This window comes from Chelonia mydas, chromosome 4, assembly GCF_015237465.2.
Source record: "Chelonia mydas isolate rCheMyd1 chromosome 4, rCheMyd1.pri.v2, whole genome shotgun sequence".
In the NCBI taxonomy this organism is placed as follows: Eukaryota; Metazoa; Chordata; order Testudines; family Cheloniidae; genus Chelonia; species Chelonia mydas.
The window spans coordinates 71682879-71690244 of NC_057852.1; the positions used below are offsets into that span (position 1 = coordinate 71682879).

At 41.1% G+C, this 7366-nt stretch overlaps 1 protein-coding gene across 4 annotated transcripts in view; it reads left to right on the forward strand.

Annotated features, from left to right (window-relative positions):
* Nucleotides 1-7366, forward strand: part of GALNTL6 (polypeptide N-acetylgalactosaminyltransferase like 6) — a 901649-nt gene that overhangs the window by 168622 nt on the left and 725661 nt on the right. The gene's annotated exons all lie outside the window — the stretch shown is intronic.

Sequence of the window (7366 nt, forward strand, 5' to 3'; positions counted from 1 at the left end):
TTTTGGACAGTGTACTTAGTAAGTGATTCAATTTTTTCTGGAAAACATTAATCTTTCTAAATTAACTGAACCAGCTGTTCACCTGAGTGTGCAATCTATGCCATAGCCACATTTCTGTCTACTAAATATGTATTGTTTTCTATAAACAATGTTAAGAGTGTGACCCAAATGAAAGGAACTTCAAAACTGAGTACACCTAACAGCCCATTATTATTTAAAACAACACCACCAAACACACAAACACAGAAGATCGAGATACAAAAGGAGCACTTAAAGATGATAAAGTCATTGTGGAGAAACTAAATGAATTCTTTGCTTCAGTCTTCATGGCTGAGGATGTTAGGGAGATTCCCAAACCTGAGCCGTCTTTTGTAGGTGACAAATCTGAGGAATTGTCATAGATTGAAGTGTCTCTAGAGGAGGTTTAGAAATTGAGCAACTTAACAGAAATAAGTCACCAGGACCAGATGGCATTCACCCAAGAGTTCTGAAAGAACTCAAATGTGAAATTGAGGAACTGTTAACTAGTTTGTAACCTGTCCTTTAAATCAGCTACTGTACCCAATGACTGGAAGATAGCTAATGTAATGCCAATATTTAAGAAGGGATCTAGAGGTGATCCTGACAATTACAGACCGGGAAGTCTAATGTCAGTACTGGGCAAATTAGTCGAAACAATAGTAAAGAATAAAATTGTCAGACGCATAGAAGAACATAAATTGTTGCGCAAAAGTCAACATGGTTTCTGTAAAGGGAGACCATGTCTTACTAATCTATTAGAGTTCTTTGAGGGGGTCACCAAACTTTTGGACAAGGGGGATCCAGTGGACATAGTGTACTTAGATTTCCAGAAAGCCTTTGACAAGGTCCCTCACCAAAGGCTCTTATGTAAATTAAGTTGTCATGGGATAAGAGGGAAGATCCTTTCATGGATTGAGAACTGGTTAAAAGACAGGGAACAAAGGGTAGGAATAAATAGTAAATTTTCAGAATGGAGAGGGGTAACTAGTGGTGACCAAGGGTCAGTTCAAGGACAAATCCTATTCAGCTTATTCATAAATGATCTGGAGAAAGGGGTAAACAGTGAGGTGGCAAAGTTTGCAGATGATACTAAACTGCTCAAGATAGTTAAGACCAAAGCAGACTGTGAAGAACTTCAGAAAGATCTCACAAAACTAAGTGATTGGGCAACAAAATGGCAAATGAAATTTAAAGTAATGCACATTGGAAAAAAAAAATCCCAACAATACAGACAATATGATGGGGGCTAATTTAGCTACAGCTAATCAGGAGAAAGCTCTTGGAGTCATCGTGGATAGTTCCCTGAAGATGTCCATGCAGTGTGCAGCAGCAGTCAAAAAAGCAAACAGGATGTTAGGAATCATTAAAAAAGGGATAGAGAATAAGATGGAGAATATTTTATATAAATCCATAGTCCACCCACAGTTTGAATACTGCATACAGATGTGGTCCCCTCATCTCAAAAAAGATGTACTGGCATTAGAAAAGCTTCAGAAAAGGGCAACTAAAATGATTAGGGGTTGGGAACGGGTCTCATATGAGGAGAGATTAAAGAGGCTAGGACTTTTCAGCTTGGAAAAGAGGAGACTAAGGGGGGGGATATGATAGAGGTATATAAAATCATGAGTGATGTGGAGAAAGTGAATAAGGAAAAGTTATTTACTTGTTCCCGTAATATAAGAACTAGGGGCCACCAAATGAAATTAATGGGCAGCAGGTTTTAAACAAATAAAAGGAAGTTCTTCTTCATTCAGCACATAGTCAACCCGTGGAACTCCTTGCCTGAGGAGGTTGTGAAGGCTAGGACTATAACAGGGTTTAAAAGAGAACTGGATACATTCATGGAGGTTAAGTACATTAATGGCTATTAGCCAGGATGGGTAAGGAATTGTTCCCTCGCCTCTGTTTGTCAGAGGGTGAAGATGGATGGCAGGAGAGAGATCACTAGATCATTACCTGTTAGGTTCACTCCCTCTGGGGCACCTGGCATTGGCCACTGTCAGTAGACAGGATACTGGGCTGGATGGACCTTTGGTCTGACCCAGTATGCCCATTCTTATGTTCTTAAGTTAAAAGCCACTTTAGCAGGCACAACCCAGAGAGAAATTTTACAACCAAGTGAGAAAACCCCTTTGGGTTTCTAATAAAAAGGTTGACATAATGCAAGTTGCACAGTGTAGACATCATTGTTATGATGCTTACTTTATTTCGGGGGGGGGGGAGGTGGGATGGACTTCAAGGGATGGGGCAGGCCACCTTTACTTGCTTAAAGTGAAATAGTTTGTACCTGTGCCCAGTCAGTGGTACATTATGAAAGATTAGAGATGGAACATATTTTCATGATTAAGCATAAATATCTAATTTTACTGAACATTTTTGTGGTGTGAAAAATGAATCCATTTCATTCACCAAACTTCCCATTCTTTCATAAATATTCCTGTTTTATTTTTTAAAATGGACAGAATGAACTGTCCCAAATTTAATTTTTTGTGTTAAAAAAATACTGAAGCTTTACAAAACCTAAACTGAGCAAAAAGGTTATCATGAAACAAACACAAAAGTGTGCATGTGTTTGGGGGGAAGGCTTTAAACTTCATTCTGTTGAAGACACAATAACTCTCTATGTTTGAGAACCAGAAAATGAAACTGACCAACCAGCGCAGGACCATGCTCAGGAGTGTCAGAGACTGGGACAATTTTTGAAACCTCTCTTCCCTTCACCATTTCCTCGCTTTCCCACTGCAGTTTTTCATCTCCATGGTTCCCTGTTCCCATCACCATGATTTTGTCATCTTCAACCAGTAGGTTTTACATTCTTATATTTAAACATAATTATCTATCCTCAATAATTTAATCCCCCTCTTATTTTTTGTATCCTGATTTATCTTGCTAGTTATGTAATGCTGACAGACTCCAGTCATTGTTGGGCGGGATCGAACCGGAGACCTCTAGAACTTAGTGCATAAGCCTCTACTGCATGAGCTAAAAGCCAACTGACTGTTAGCTAAGGGTGTAGAGCAGACTCATTTTATCTCTCTCACTAAGTGGTCTTGATGCCACTAGATGGGACACAACACCAAACCCAGAAGGTGTGTGGGTTACATTTGCACATGTTAAGATTGAGGCAGGGGCAGCACTCCAGGCAGATGACCACACCAGCATATTCCAGGGAGGTAGTTCCTTACTCTTCCAGTCACTAAAGAAAATGGTGTAGAACACAGCTGGGTAAATCCCTATTCTCCCCTAAGCAGAACACTCAGACATTTAATTCACTGTCTGTCAACCCCTTAAACATCCACCTGTGCCCCTCACCATTCATTAACTCACCTAGTCAATCCCAATTAATTGACATAACCAAAAATACCACCGTTCGCTCCCAGTCAGTGCCACATACACCACACCTTCCCACCTGTAAACCATGTGCACATCATCACATATCCCAGACAGTCATCTCCTAGTTACCCTACTAAACCCACCACTCACCCAGCGAACACCACACACTGTAGTCTATTCAGGTTCTTATACCACACTTATCTCTGTAGTATCTGAGCGCCTTGCTGTCATGCATTAAGCAATGTGACTAACATTGGTCAGGTCTTGTTTGTTCTCTCATCTTCTCTCCTGGGAAAGAAGCATGTGCAGTGGGATGCCTTGTTTTGGCAAGGTTTTAGGGCTTAATGTTTAAAATATATCTTCTGCTTTTTATTCATTTTGGTAAAGTCAAGGAAATGTGCACTTGGAGTGGAAGATGATCATGTTTTGTGAGGGTCCTTATTTCCAGGGGTAGTTCATTCCACAGTCTGGGACTGGCCCTCAAGAAAATTCTGCCTCCCATACCGACGTTACACTTGTTTCAGAGAGTTCCATTGTGCCAGAAGAGTAAAGTTGTTGGCCATGGTGACACGTTCCACTCAACTAGCCACCGCTTCACTTTCACCCATTTCTCCAGTCACATCCTTCATCAACACACCCACACCTCTCCTCGCCCAGTCACCTCCACCACAACACTGCAGATTTCGAGGAGACGAGGAGGACCTCACTTACCTCAGGGAGCAGGAGTTTTTTCTATTTCCTAGTGAAGCCAAAAGCTGGAGCAGCAGGATTTCCCCTGCATATCTCCTCCAGGTTTTCCTCCTCAACCTCCTGTTATCGCATGCTGCTTGCAAGGATTGGGAATCATTCTCGCCTCTCCCTGCCCAGGCACTGGATTTTTTAGTACACCTTTCAGAGTCATACAGCTCTGATCCAGGCTGGCTCCTCTACAGGGAGAGTCATGAAGTGTCTGGTGGTTGGAACTCAGGCGCCCTCTGCTGCTACTTGTATGAAGTGCAACTAGCAGCTTTAAAAACAAGCAAGCAAACATCAACATAAAAATAAACAAAACAGCAATCCCAGGACCCTGGCACAGCCCATATTCCCATATGTCCACCCGCACATCCCCATAGCAACTCAGCGTCGTTTCACCTTCCAGGCTGGATGAAACAAACAAACAACAAAAAATAAAAAATCTAGGGGAAAAGTAAACTGCATGTTAAAAATTCTCTTTTAGTAACCTATGGGGCTCTTTGCATGGGAAATGACTTTATTAATACTGCTTTCATTCTGACAATATCTGCTTTAAAATGGGAAATCTTTTAGTAAAATTTGAAAAAAAACCCCAAGAAGTCAAAATGGGATTTGTTGTGAAAGGGACGTAAGGTGAAAATTCGTTCTTCATTCTTTTCATGCTTTGTGTGGCTTAGCTGTAGTAATTCCTTTTGAAGGTTCCCCTTCTTGAGCTTCACAGTGTCTGCTTCATTCTTCATGTAACTTGAACTGTTGCTGTTAGGCAACCAGTTAACAGAATTCTTCTGCTGTCCAATTATTCAGAAGCCCATGGTACTGTAATATTCAAACTGCTGACAGATAATGTGATGATTTAGGGCTGCTTTACAGCACTCCAGGCTTATTCAGCTGTAAACTGAATAAGTCTTCAATTTTCCTCCAGTTCACTACTGCTAAATTCCCATTCTTCACACTCATGCTCCAGGGCATCCTTATTTTAGCTCTTTAATACTAATTTAATTTATGCTCTTTACATTTACAAACACCTCTTCAAGTTGCTTAACTAGCTTTTTTACAAGAGCAATTAGCAGTCTATGTTTTAGAAGTGAAAAAGTCAGAACAGAATTGGAACAGTGGTTATTTGTATCCATCCCTGGGACAATATATCTTGAGGTTGGATTATCATGATGGTGCTTCATCAGGTACAATGGTACTAGCCTCAACTGCCGTGGCATTTTACTTCAGGTAGCTTCTTCAGTGCTTTGGACACTGCCTTTTAAAGGTTTAAAAGATGACACAACAGAATTTGCCTTGGGTTTAGTATATATACCTCTTTTTTTCCCTCCCAGTGATATAGTCACAGATCATAATAATTCATGACATATTCTAGAGTCCTCGGATATATGCTAAAGTGAAACAGCTACACTGGTAATTTTTGAAAAAATCAAATTCTGTGTGTTCAGTAACTGTTCCCTAATTTGTTTCCCTCTATTAACCATTTAATGGCCATGTTAAAAGCTAACAATCTAAGAGCTCTATACTTTGTAAAAGATCTCTGTATTAGTATCTCCATTGCATAAATACACGCATATATCTTAATGGCTCTAAAGTAGTCAATTTGATATTTTTTTCCAAAAATTTGTGTATGAATGTGTGTAGTATACCTTGTACAGTACCCTTTTGTTCTGAAATTTGTATAAATGTGTAGCAGGATTTGTGGTACAGATGTGCATTATACATTAATGGCTCTGAAAGTACCTACACTATTTTATGACGGATTTATTCTATCGTGTTTTGGGGATGCATCTCTAGTGCTATGGTTCTATAAACCCTGCTGCTGTTTAGGGGGTGTGATAGGGTATACAAACCCCACACTGAAGAAGGAGGGGTTAAGGAGCAATTCTGGGCCCAGGTAGCCTGCCTCCTGCTTGTGCAGGCTTTGCAGGTGCAGCAGGGCATGAGCTTAAAAGGGAAGCAGAGCAGCTTAGAGGGAGGCAGGTGGTGGAAGGGAGCAGACCTGAGCTCTTGTGAAGGAGTGTCCCAGGAGCTCTTGTTGCCTGAGACTTGGAAATGCTGACCTGTCCAAGCCTGCAGAGGAGGGACTGGTGACTTTTGAAGGTTAGAAACTTTAATTTTGTGTTTGGCTCTTTATTTTACCCTACAGAGAGAGGGGACACGGGTAAGAAGTGATTGGAAAAGGTGGAAAGGGTGGGCCTGGGTTCCATTTCCAATCCCTAAACTGGGAACAATGACAGAAGTCTATCCTTCTGTGGGGACCCAAGCTGGGGAAGATCCTGAAGCTGCAAGAGTCCAGACCCTGACTCCAGGGGGAAACCCTTTGCTGAGTTCTACAGACTTCCATCTCATTGTACTCTGTGTACCCCTAAAGGGGTGGGCTTGAATGTGTAACCCAGCCAGAGGGCTGCATTGCTAAAAGGACGGACCCCCACACAGTAGATCTATAGTGAGAAAGGGGAATGTCTGAGAGGAAAACATCGTGCTACACTCTGGCCTGACCACTAGGCAGCACTGCTGGTAAGTTCCCCTTCACAGTGGGGTAGTGTCCATATTTTACAGGGTTTGTCATTGTTCTACTATGACCTTCTAAAAAGCTCTTTTAGTTCAATATATGTCATGGGTATTGCTGTTATCCTCCTTTGAAAGCTCTGTTCATAACTTTTGAATAGTAGGTGGTAAAACTGAGAGGCAGCACAAGCAGGGTAGGTAGACTGGTTTTGCTTGGCAACAGCTTCTTCATGCTAGAATTTTCTCCTTGTTTGAACAAACCCAACAGTTTTACTGACTGCTTCACCCTGGCATAGAAATAGTACTCAAAGTTTGGACTATTAAAACTTCTTTGAAAACCTTCTGAGTGGTGTACAGTCGGGTCATTCTATGCAGTACCTTCTGATGCTGGTCATTCATTTTATTACCTGGTAGCTAGAGAGTCACAAGTAAGTCTCGGTGTCCTGCTCTCTGGCCATGTATAATTACACATTTTACAAAGGTCTGGCCATAGGATGGCTCCAGCCTAGTGTCTGGGTTTTCCTGATTATAGCTGTCCTGTAACAACAAAAAAATAAATAAATAAATTTTGACAAGGGGTGCAGAGATTGGAAGTAGTATTTTATAATCTGTGTGTTAAACTTCAAGATTATGGTTTGGGCCCATCTCCAGCATTAGCAGGCAAAGCACTCCTGATTCTGATGTAACTTATAGTGGTGTAAATCTGAAATAGCTCTTTTGAAATAAATGCAGTTTCTCCAGTGAAAAAGCAGTGTTAGACCACTGTGAAATTCAG